The sequence below is a fragment of the Leptinotarsa decemlineata genome, unplaced genomic scaffold (genome assembly GCF_025532065.1).
Source record: "Leptinotarsa decemlineata unplaced genomic scaffold, Ldec_3_MD MMD2_tig00000133_RagTag_RagTag, whole genome shotgun sequence".
NCBI classification, from domain to species: domain Eukaryota; kingdom Metazoa; phylum Arthropoda; class Insecta; order Coleoptera; family Chrysomelidae; genus Leptinotarsa; species Leptinotarsa decemlineata.
In genome coordinates, this window is record NW_027412542.1 from 5,170,759 (window position 1) to 5,184,257 (window position 13,499).

General features: G+C 34.1%; 1 protein-coding gene and 1 non-coding gene across 4 annotated transcripts in view; both read right to left on the minus strand.

Moving 5' to 3' along the window:
- Positions 1 to 13,499, minus strand: part of LOC111508396 (uncharacterized) — an 82,191-nt gene that overhangs the window by 51,875 nt on the left and 16,817 nt on the right. The gene's annotated exons all lie outside the window — the stretch shown is intronic.
- TRNAI-UAU (transfer RNA isoleucine (anticodon UAU)) lies at positions 7,462 to 7,553 on the minus strand. Its single transcript is given in 2 exon segments — positions 7,462 to 7,497; positions 7,516 to 7,553. It is a non-coding gene; the product is annotated as a tRNA-Ile (tRNA).

Genomic DNA, 13,499 nt, shown 5'->3' on the forward strand with positions numbered 1-13,499 from the left:
TCATTCAACAATTTTGGAACAAACTTCGCTGCCACACGCTTCATGCCCAAAATTTCCGAAAACATTGCTTGGCATGAGCCAACCGATATGCCAACATCCTCTCTAATAGTGATTCGACGATTCTCCAAAACAATTTTCTTCACTTTCTTTCACTGGCTTATTTTTGTCGTTTTGAAAATAATAGAGTAAATAAAATCTACCTAGTAACCGTTGTTGACAGCATTTTGTTTTGTTTGTTTCTGATGATTATATTTTGACAGTGGAATATTCAATAGCTTGTATGTTCTAGTATGTGTACCACTATTGAAAACTGCTACTGTATACTGATAGGGATGTGTCGAGGAAGTATGTGAAAAATGTCAATGTTGAATCAAGAAAACTCAATGAATTATTTGTCTTAATTTCAGTGGTCAATTCAATTAGCAAATTTAACAAGCTTGCCCAACTGTCTACCTGAAGGTACTAGCGAAACAGACTAAAGCTTGTCGCCCACTTGTCCAGCACAGCACAGCACGGCCCATCCCGCCAAAATACGTATAGGATTGAAACAATGAAAATAAATGGACAACCGCCCACTAGCCGGCACGGTACACCCAAGAGCATCCGCCGGAAAGGATTCCAGCTCTCCGATCCGGTCCGTCAAATAACGGTACGTGCTGTGACGGACTGGCCAAGTGAGCGCGTCGCCGGCCAGCGCTTACCAGCATCAACTTGTCCAAACGTGCCTGGGAAGTTTCTGTCTCTCTGTTTTGCTATTCCATCAGTTGACAGGACACTGTCAGACGGTACCTATTGAGTTGCTTGCTAAGGCAGGCTTTAGAATATGCAGAAGTTCTGAGAATTTGCCTGAAGTCATTCGGAAATACTGGAAACATTTTTCCTCGTCTTCTTTCAGGTCTTTGAAAAGATGAATATCTGCCAGATTTTCCCTCTTTTGATTAATGGGATGGACCCATGTCTTTTTTATGACTATTTCCTTCTACATTCAATAATGCGCCACTATAATGACGACTTATTCGTCAGAACTGCTAGTACCTATTAGACATGTTTCTGTCACTACTCGATGTCAACTGAAATTTCCTTGAAATCGAACAAACACCACCTTCAGTATGCTGGTTGTAGCTGGACAAGTCGGCGATGCTACTACCCGTCGCCACAAGCCGACGGACAGCGCCGTGTTGTGTTGTGCCGGACAAGTAAGTGACAAGCTTAAGATATCATCTACGTATCTGTACCGGTAAAAGAAATTTTTAATCAACTGATTATTATGAATTCCATTTACGAGGTTATCCATAAGAATTTCAGCTAGCAAAGAAGTCGACGGCTAGCATAACCAACATATCGAACATTTCAAACCATCATAATGGATCCTCATATACCAACCTATAATGGAAACTGAGCCAATTGTATCCGAACATCGATTTTAAATGATCTCATCTATTAATCATAAAAAAATTCTCACACCGTGATACTTCGCTCTAAAAGTTCCAAATGCCTCTGAATGGGAAGAAGATAACGCACTCAGAAAAAGCAACAAATCACCCTTCTAATGGATCATTATGCGACAACTGAATGAAAGTTTTTCTAATTTCTTTTTGGCGGCTTTCGCGTCCTTCTTGACCTACATGTCTGACATCTTAGTTTCCAACGGGAATTTGGATGTTTCATTCTTTCCGTTCCTTTGACGCTATAGTTAACGGTGGTTTTTCTTTCACAAAGTTTGTTGAGAACTGTGAAATATGTTCAGACCTGTCAGAAGACATGATTGTTAGGATATTCAACCAAAAAACTATATAGAAAGCTTTTTTATCAGGTTGGTTAAGATTTTAGGTTATTTTAGCTTGCCAAAAACAATAATATACAGGGTGTTTATTAAACGTGTGGTAAACATTCAAAGGACTATCTATTCCTTGGACTATTCTAAGGATATTTTGTCCTTTGATGTCTTTTGCGCTTTGTTTCGAAGATACGGAGCAGAAAAGACTTTCGAAAATGTTTCTTAATCTACAAGAACTGTTGAAAATGACTACCCCCCGCTCGGATGCAAGAATCCAATCTTCTCCTCATCGACTTCCGAACTTTTTTTCAAAATCACCAGGATCGTTTCTGATTGCGTTACACCCAGCAATTAACCAATTTCTCAAATCTTCCACATATTCCACTAGAGTAGTATAAACTGATGACTTGTTAGATTTTTCATTACTTGGTAGGTTTAGTTAAAATTACCAAAACTGTTTTTGTTAAAATTATTTTTCGCCACGTATTTTCGAAACAAAGCCCCCTTACAAAAATTTCCAAAGGACAAAAAAGCCATAGAATAGTCCAAGGAATAGTCCCTCAATTTTTTGCCGCATGTTTAATAAATACCCTGTATATAATGTTGAAAATCATATCCTGATAATAATCAGATTAACGAAACTAAGAGGGGGTTCCAGTTCTTGCTATCAACTTCATTAATGAAATACAGTGAGCGGTTGGAAAATTTAGCATCTGCCATTTGAAAGCTATTTTTCAGTCTATGATAAAACAAGGCTATATCACCGGTATTGGCATATCAAACGTGAAATTCAAAACTGAAATATAGCTCAAGTGATAGTAATCTGAAAGAAATTTCATGCTGCTAATTTGATAATTCACCAACTAATGTGTCTATACAAGGAGAACAAAAATCAATAATTCATTTCAGTTAGAGAATTTATTATTAGTTATGCTCCGGTGGTCGAGGAGGACTACATCAGGCTTATTAGCTTGTATGAGCCTGAGGGTGGGAAACGAATAGTTCCAATAAATGCGGCACTTCTCGACGCCACCCTGGCAGGTAAAGATGAACTCCTCAGTTTCCGACTTCAAGCCCACTCGACCTGAGGAAAGCGAAAGTCAGGCGCTTTGATAAGCCAATATCTTCAATGGTATTGAAGAAGATCCCATGCATTGGCTTATACTTGTGTTGCCGCAGAAGTAAGGCGATCTCTGCGGCTTTCATCTGGGCTTTTGCTGGTGACCACAACTCGGTGACAGAGTTGTGGTCACCTCGTTCAGTGTCGAAAACTATACCGAGTTCATCAGCTGCTCGGGCAGCTGCCCTAAAGAGAAATGCTCCAATTCCTGCTCTGTTATGGTCACGGACCATGCAGAGAAGGGGATCCAAACTCCTGACGACTTTACAGGCTCCATTCAGTATCATTCTGTTATGATTATTACTATTAAGTGACAAAATCAAGCTGAAGTTTTGAAATATTTGAAATGGTACCAAGCCGATATTTAATGAACCTTATGTTCTTCACCATTCACAAACTTTCAAAAAAAACAAGAATGAAATTTTTTGAATGAAGATAGAGAGGTCAAAGCCAAAAAACGTTTTCCCAAAAACGTTCAGTTAGAGAATTTATTATTACATTTCATCAGTTTGGACTTCCTTTGTCTAATATCATATAAATTGATTTGAAATTCCTGAAAGAATCTGTAAAAAATTGAAAAGATTAGCTGAAAAAACAATTTTAATAAGCAAAAAACTGAATTTACAATGCAAAAACATACAAGCTACAACCAGAAAGAAACTTAAAAAAATTGAACTATTAAAACGAGGTGAAACAATTAAAAAATTATTAACAATAAATGAAAATCAAAAATATTGAATTAAAAGATTCCAAACCAAGTTACTTCACGACGTTTCGATTGTTACTATCTACAATCGTCTTCGGGTGATAACTGTTATCACCCGAAGGTTATTAATATTTTTCACATGGCGACCATTTTTAGATTGGCACTTTCCGAGAAAAGATTATTTGACGAACCTACCGTTACTAATTTATTTACGCTCACATACCTGTTCTGTTTAAAAATCTGTTTGAAATCTGTTTTTCCGTTAATCAGCTGTCGCCCTCATACGAACGACAACTCTCAGAAGATGAGAAACTTGTGCCAGCTAAGGACTAACGAGGGCTTACCTTTTAACGTGTGATTCCTAACCATTTACCTATGCCAAATCATTCTGATACAACTACTATTTAAGAAATCATAATTTGCCTAATAGTTCGGTTTATAGGTAGACATCAAAACGCTTTATCGACATCAAATTCCATTATATATTTTAATCCTTGCAGCCAGGTTTGAAGCGGACGCCCAAATAATTCCTTTAAAACTTCCAATTCTCAGCATCCTTGAGCTTTAGCAAAGCTCCAGGATGATTTCCTGCGTGCGGCATACTTTCTACTACTCATCCTGCTAACATTGTTCGCGGCAGAAGCAGGAGAAATGCTCTGCGATTGATTTTTATTGTCGTGGCAGCGAGGAAAGGGGGCGGACACTGGAAAATTCCTCTGATGATATAACCGAAACCGGTCGCATGTGTAAATGCGATGAATTGAGATTTGAGTAGAAATTTAAAACATCTAGCTTGGATTTCCGAGAAATTTGAAAAACTGAATTTAAGACAAACATTTTTTTGCTTTAATGGTAGGTTTCACAATTATTGTAAGCAATAAAAAAAAAGTTAAATACATTTACATAGTTTTTCAAGTTACGCAGAGTCAACTTTGTGTCATTTGAAACACAATTGAAAACATTTAATTGGTTCCAATCCTGGTAAAATTATATTGTGTGGAAAGTGATGTACTGTGTCAGTCATCAATTTGATGTGTTTACTTTGACAGAGAACTCAATTTCAATTATCATGTGAATACAATAATCAATAGAGGGTATAGGATATTAGGATGCGTAATTAGGAATTCCTGTAGATTCACAGATATGAAAACGTTGATAATGTCAGGAGCATAATAGAATACGCCTCTATCGTCTGGTCACGAAAAATATAAAAATGAAATCGAAAAAGTTCAGAAAAAATTGCTAAGATATCTCTATTTTTAAAAAACTGGAGTGTACTGCTTTGATATACCTTACGTGACGCTTTTGAGAGAATTTAATTTCATCACACTAGAGCACAGGCGAGAAATTGCTTCTGCACTATTTATGTACAAATTAATTAATAATGAAATCCACTGCTCGTATTTCTTAGGAAAATTAAGTTAATGGCAATCTAATTATAATCACAGAACCACATCTCTGTTTGATCTTCCTAGAGCTTACACTAATCTTGGCAAAAATGCACCTCTCTATAGACTGCAAAGTTATGAATGATTTGGATCCCATCATAATATCAAAAAACCCTTCTTTTTTCATAAACAAAATATTTTCACGTTATGACAGATTGGAAACCTACAAATGAGCAAATCAAACGAAAGAAAACATTCTAATCGAGGCAAAAACGCACCTCTCTACAAACTATCAATTTGTTTTTTTTCTGTTCAGTTGTTCAGCAGTTCTTCAAGCTGCTGCAGCAATCACTTGTGAATATATTCAATCCACGGTGTTAGATAATCCTAACTATCCTCCACCAGGTCGCATGTTTCAAGATTTGAACAATGAAATCTCAGAGTCGCTCACACATTATGAAATCAAAGATCGAATTTAGATCATTTAAAATTAATATACACAAATCGTTACATCTCAGAAATGGTGGCTCTTATAAAAATTTTACATTTTAGAACGACTATTCTAGACAAATATGCAATTATTTTATTTCAGATAGCCATAGGTAAATGTCTTCAAAAATTTGACGTTATAATTTTTCCAAAGTAACCGTTCACTTTGAAAGGGTTTTATATTCAACCCGATATTTTATATACAACAGGTTACAGCAGGTATCAGATAGCAGCAGACAAAATGATAGATTAATCCAATATTAATAATCATTTACTTCCAGAATTTTCATATGAATAATTTCTACATCATCTGAATTCATAAGGTGTTTGCAGTTTTGTTAGAAAGATGGTGATAAGTCGTTTTTATGAAATTGCTCTAGAAACTAATATATTTTGAACCGGAATGCGCATAAAATTATAACTAGTTTCAAGTAACTTCGTAGTAGGTCTACTTGGTACATACATAATCATCTGGCAGGATCATTACCAGTTTCCATTTCGTGCGCTGATCGAATGATCAATTTGGAGACGTTATCTTTAGCTTGCTGACTTTCTTCTTCAACTCCGTTCTTGGATAAGGTTAGAATACGTACATAGTAGAGCCTGGATAGCAAGTTACTTAGACTATCTAGTTAGCTCTCACCTAGATGGAATATCTAACCACCTTCGCAATATGCCTGCCACAAACAGACAAGCTTTGTACCTAAACCACTGTTTGTGTGTTTGTGTTTTACTACTTATATAAAATTTCTTGTCTGAGAGCGACAGTTTTTCTCGAGATGAAATCAATATCGCTTCTTCAAGTCCATCGTCAAGCTTTTACGGTTTTTCTCTATATTGCGACCAAGCGTCAATCTAGTATGCGAGTAAGCAAGTATCTAAGCTCGTATGCCAGTATACGGCCATCTAAGCTCAGCTGTACGTACCTTTACCATTTTCAACTGCACTTTCATTCATCAATTAGCAGTTTTAACTCTTAACAACTTTTATCTTAACATTCTAAACTGATCTACAGTTTTTTAAGGCTGAATTTATTAGTCTTTCGATTTTTCCTATGTTCCTAAAACTGACCTGCGGTACGAAAAGGTAATGACATTCCCCTCTACGAAGATGCCGTCTATGGGATCGATGGACAACTAAAACCGAAAATATCGAAGGTGATAGATAAACCATCAACAGACAAAATTTTTTTTCGTTTTCCGTTATTGGTGTCGAAATGAATGAACTTTCCGAAATCAGTAACAAAAAGTGAGTCGATTTGATACTTGCAATAATTTTGAAATGTGTCATCTTATACTGTATATGTGAAAATTATGTCATTGTAAAGAAGTCGAAATACAGTCAAGGTAGATCAAATTAGAATAGATGAATATGAATAAAAAATAGTGTTGGTAACTTTTATAAAATGTACATTGAAATTATACTTGTTTTATGTCACTGAACAAATATCAATCACAACATGTACAACCGTTATTTGATAAACAACAGACAGAGAACTGCTTTCAAGAGACATCTAGAGTTCCTGTTAAATGTTAGCTATCGGTCCCTTCTCGAAACTGCCCTGAATATCACAGTCGATTTCAACCGCTACCCGCTAGATGTCCCAACAAGTACAAAAATGAGAAATTAGTTTATAACGTTATGATAAACGTAAATCAACAATGACGCGATAAATAATATTGGAATGATTCGAATAATTTTTAAATCACAACCATTTATACACAACTAAACAACCCTGTTGATAATATTATGAACAATACCAAGAAAATATAAACAAATAAAGAAACATACAACAAAAGATCAAATTAAACCTTCTTCAATTGAACATTTATATTTATTGAAAATATCTGCTAAATTAACAAAAATGAAAAACATAAAAATTGAAAACTAGATTTCAACCGACGTTTTCAAAGTAATGGTTCAGTATCATTAAATATTCAAGAGTTCGAAAATGAAAAATAATATTAACATTTAAAAAAATTGCTCCAGGTGAGGCTCGAACTCACAACCCCGGCATTGCTCACGACTACTGCCTTATAAGTACCGTGCGCTAACCAATTGCGCCACTGGAGCTGTTGGTTCACTGGATTTTGGATTTGCCGGTTCAAGTACAAATTCAAAGAAGTAGTTTGCACATTGAAATATGACATATTGTTTCAAATATGTTTGAGAACAGATTCTCTATGGACCTATATATTTTTCTTTATCAGATTGTGAAAGGTTAGAAATTCAAAAAACATAAAATAGGAAAGAATTTTACCGATGATGGCGCTAATAAAACAGTTAATAGCTGATTGATATTACTGAATGTTGAACATAAGTTACCTATGTTTATTGTTATGGGTTTTTGTATTTTGAGTTATTCAAATGTGAATTTGTGAAAGTCATGTTTTTAGTGAGTTTATTATAGATATGAGAATATGATGAAGAGGTAAAATAAGTCACTTCAACTCACAGGAAGCACAAGAAACCACAATAATATATAAAAAAGCTGACAGATTACCATACAGCTTAGTTTCAATATGTTCGGTAGATGTCGCATCTGAACGATAAACTTCTCAATCGTTTTTTGAACTCTTCAAATGAAGAGTCTGCTTGCTGCCTTTTGCGTGTTCATAAAGTTGAATCTCTAGCCTCTAGATGGCAGGAAAGTATACGCACTGCAATGATTGCTTCCTTATCATTTTACTGTCGCCTGATTTTATCAAATAACTACTTTATCTGACGAAGAACCGGACACTGAAAGGTAGGTTCAGAAGCAACTTATTAATTTATGCTTTTAGTATTGAGAGCTGCAATTGCGGACTTAAATACCAGTATGTGTCATGAAATTGAAATATTCAATCCTTTTTCGGTTGAACTTAAGAAAATTAGAATCCTTGAGTTGTGTAAATTTTTTTTTGTGTTAGTGATCTTGTTCTTGCATTTTACCGGCTTATATTTATACCGTCATTGATTTTTTGGAATCCCCTTGAGTTTTAACACAGCATTAATAAAAATGTAATTTTTACAGGATTTGTCATGAATAATTGAACAAAAACGCTAGATTTTAAATTTCATTACGAATGTTTGCTTAAAAACTGAATGGAAAACTCATTTGTCTATAATTCAATGTTCATATAAAATTTGTTGTTTGCAGTTTTGTGTCTAAAAGTTATTTTTTTGCATGATCTTTCTGCATGAGATTTTATGCTTTTTTCCGTTCTTTGGGAGTTCCTACTTTTTTAAATGGAGCAGTAGAAAGCCAAAACCCTACTTGCACAAAAATTATTCTCTCCTAAAAATATACCCTTTCAATTTAAACAAGATTCATATTGCTGGGATTTAATCAAATGAGCGAATGAATGTCATTACGTACTGTCGTCAATGACATGAGTAGATTAAACTCATTAGTGACATAAAGTCGTAAATTTATGAGTGAACTGACAGCTTCATCTTGTTATTTGAAAATTTTTGTTTTCTTTCTTTGTTTTGAAAATTTCCACTTTTTTATGAAGATGGAGAAGTAGAAAGCCGAAACCTTTCTTTCTCATGAAATTTGTATTCATAATTTAGGCAGTATTATCACTTTTTGAAGCTGGGATGATTCTGCAACCGTGTTAGGAATCACACGTTAAAAGGTAAGACCTCGTTAGTCCTTAGCTCGCACAAGTTTCTCAACTTCTGAGAGTTGTCGTTCGTATGAAGGCGGCAGCTGATTGACGGAAAAACATTTTTTTTATTTACCTATACGTACCTACTCGTGAATTCTCGCCCTAATAAGATTTCGTTCTAATTTCTGTTTCAAATAAGGACGAATAAACTGTATACCCGAATAGGTAAATGTCATTAAAGGAATAAAGCACATAAAGAACTAATAGTTATTTTCGGTTGCTTCCAGGAAACAGTACCTCATAAAATTGAAACACTATCTGCTAGATGGCGCCATATGCACTACAATGATAAATAAGCTTAGAAATATATTGATCGATACCGAATGTACCTTCTAAAGCTTACTTGAATTACGATCCTATATAAATATACAAGCTATACAATAGCTGAAGAAACTATTGCATAGCGTATTGTGAAAATCTCACAATAAAGTGTTTCTTGATTAACATCTATCAAATCTATTCACAAACTCCCACTATGAAGGCGTTGGAGGCGGAACACCTATTAAAAAAAAATAAACCAATGAATGATCTGAAAACAACCAAACCCAACTTCATGAAATTCGTATTGGAAATCTGAACAGTTTTCTCACTTTTTGCATTCAACTCAAGGAAAGTTATTTATTTGAATAAACTTTTATTTCTCACAGTTCCATTCTGTTTGTAGTATCACTCTGTAGAGAGACAACATTCCACTGTTCCAACTTCTAAATAGAGATAAATAAGGTAAATAACCCAATAGCTAAATGTCAATAAAGGATTGAAACCGACAATGAACTAATCATTTTCTCTCTCTCCTACCTGACGGTAGCTCATAAAGTTAAAAAATCAACTGTTAGATGGCGCCAGATGCATTACAAAGATAAATCGATCGATACCAAATCTAAGGACTGTTCTGACCGTTTTATTTCAGCTGGAGAACTAATCGATGAAATTATCTAACATTAGTTGATCTCGTCATATACGTCACGAAGGACATTAATGCCCTTCATAAAAAGTCTACAAAATGTTTTTTTTTTGTCGCTGATTGCAAGGAGTATAGTAAAGTTTGATTTAACGATATACTAATTTGAATATTATTTGTCGTAAACAACCTCTTGAAATCATATATTGTTACTATTCCTACTTGATATCTAGAAGTTTGCTTAGTTGTTTTCCTTATGTAACTTTTTCCGAACGAAACGTTGAATTCAGCTGACCGTTTCACATGAAAAAAGCAGTCGTTGAACTCAACTGACGAGTGAAAGACATATAAGAAATAATACTCGTGAGAGACTCAGTGCCGTATCCCATTGAAAGTATAATTGTATTGTATGTATATTTTATAGACAAGAGATAGTTACGTTACAGTCCTTTCGTAATTAGTTTTTTGATATTATTCAATTCAACTACTGTTATCTTGCAATATTACTAAAATATAAATTGTACACAAAAATCGAATATTTTGACTGAATTCTCCAAATGAATTTGTCAATCGGTTAATCGATAATGTATTCACAAAGTGGTACCTTATGGACTGAAAAAATTTTGAGTAATAAATCAGCAATGAATGAGTGAATAACAGTCGAATAAGGGTTGTGAAAATAATAATGAAATCATTCATCTATAATGATAATACTAAAAATAACACCTACTCAGAATATCTACTATTCAAATTGATTTTCTTTATATTGTCAAATTGATATATACCCGCAAGTAATCAATTTATGAGCTACGCAGAAGGGCCACATTTTTTTATTATTTGTTTCTTGAAAATTACGATTCTGAATCTCGAAATTTCAACTTTTATCTCGAAATTTCGACTTTTATCTCGAAATTTCGACTTTAATCTCGTAATTTTGAAATTACGACTTTAATCTCGAAATTTCGACTTTTATCTTGAAATTTCGAGTTTAATCTTGTAATTTCGAAATTACGACTTTAATCTCGTAATTTCTAAATTACGACTTTAAAGTCGAAATTTCGACTTTAATCTCGAAATTTCGACTTTAATCTTGAAATTTCGACTTTAATCTCGAAATTTCGACTTTTATCTCGAAATTTCGACTTTTATCTCGAAATTTCGACTTTAATCTCGTAATTTCGAAATTACGACTTCAATCTCGTAATTTCGAAATTACGACTTTAAACTCGAAATTTCGACTTTAAACTCGAAATTTCGATTTCAATCTCGAAATTTCGACTTTTAATCTCGAAATTTCAACTTTCAATCTCGAAATTTCGACTTTAAAGTCGAAATTTCGAGATAAAAGTCGAAATTTTGAGATTAAAGTCGAAATTTCGAGATAAAAGTCGAAATTTTGAGATTAAACTCGAAATTTCGAGATAAAAGTCGAAATTTCGAGTTCATTTATTGTTTCTATTATTCATTCAATTCATTTGAAAAACGCTACTACTGTGACTGGTGGGTTTACTACGGAAGAGTATAAGAAAGATCACACAAATTAATTTTTTATTGAAATTTTTTGAACTTGAAATTGAAGTTGGGGTTATTCAAGAAACATAAATATGTGACTTTTCAGCACTTCCGTGGTTTACTACTATACCATCAGTATTTTGAGAGTTTCATTTCAGCAGAAAATCAAGAATATTAGGATTGTTCACTTTTATGAATGCACTTATGTCATTTCAGAGTTGTTAACAAATTCAATAAAATAGAAAGAATGCACTTTCTAGGTTATCCAAACATATACCATAAAGTCAACAAACCATACCCTCCGCTATGTACTCGCACTTGCAGTAACTGCTATCTCAATTCAATTCCACCCAATGATGCATATCAATTTGAAACTCATAATCATTCACGTCCGGGAATGAAGTTTAATTTTTAGAAGATAGTGATACCTGACACCATCTCGCACTCTGCAAGTGTCTGAGGGATTGGATAAAAATTATAACTGGAGAAACCTTCCCGTGAGAAAGAAAAATGAAAAATTGAAAAATATTGCATGTACTGTATACAAAAATCGAATATTATGACTAAACATTGATAACAACTGTCATTCCCCAAATAATGATTACATTTGAAAATTTTGCAATTTCTTCAATATTATAACTTCAGTTGGATACGCAGTTTGACGCATTATGCTTTGTGATTAAAAGATACATTCTCTATCGAGAAAGAATAAACTTGTAACGCGAGATTTATTTTTTCATTATCTACCAATCCACATATACTTATTAGTATTTCAAACGGTGCAAATAACAGATGAACAAATCTTGTGTTTGGGTGAAAATATACAGTGTGGGCCAAACTTGCCACTTTTAAAGGGAAACTCCTGTTTTCAGACTAGAAAAATTAAAACTGATGGATGTGTCTGAGGGTCAAATTTTATGACAAACTTTATGATGAAAACTCCATATCGATATCTATCATTGATTCTGAGTTATAGCATGTTTTTCGAAAAAAATGTGCATGTTCGAAAAGTTGCTGTAACTTTTTTCCTGTCAAAAATTTCTGTTTCTATGAAAACATTTCCAAAGCCCTTTTTTACGTAGAATTCAATGGTTTGAAAAACGTATTTTGATGGAAAACTATTTTTTTATGAAACACCCTGTATATTCTTGCAAAAATGTAGCATACTTGATGTTTTGTCAGAGTTAACTTTGAAATACAGAGCTTTTAGGTTTTGATGTAGACTTTGACACGCACACTTTGATCAAGTATGCTTTGGACCCCGCGGCGATAGTAGCAGTAGTAGCTATCAAATGTTGGGAAAACTTTTCACAGCCGTAATTAAAACGCATGGTATCAATGAAACTGATAACAATTTATAACATATTTACTACTAATAAATGAAACTTCAACAAAAATAATAATAATGATAAAGAACAAACAATGAAATATATTTCCCCAGAGAAGGTGTCTACCAACTTCTACACACAGGCGACATCTTTTCTGAACGTTTTTTTTACGATTTTATTAGTTCAATAGGAGTGAGAGAAGCAAAACTTTGCATCACTGCCGCTTCCAATTCGTATCTAGAACTGCTCGGCAATTTGAAAATAAGATCTTTCACTTTTCCCAGAGGTAGAAGTTCATAGGCGTTAGGTCCGGTGATCTGGCCAGTCAATAGTTGGGCCCTTGGTTGGCCATCCAATTATTACCGAAATTTGCAGCCGAAAAATTGGTGACAATTGCAGTGTTGCGAGACGAAGTCTTGTCTTGTTGAAAATATATTTTTCTGACCTCCATAAGTGACAACTCATCCACAAGGGGTTTAATATTTAGCCTTAAAATTCATGTGTGACATGTGAGAGTGCCATTATAAAAGGACAGGCCGATAATTCTACTCCTGAAAACACTTGCCCACACAGGTTCAAAATCTCCTGGTCTAAGTTGATGAACTCTTGTGGTCCTGAGAATGTC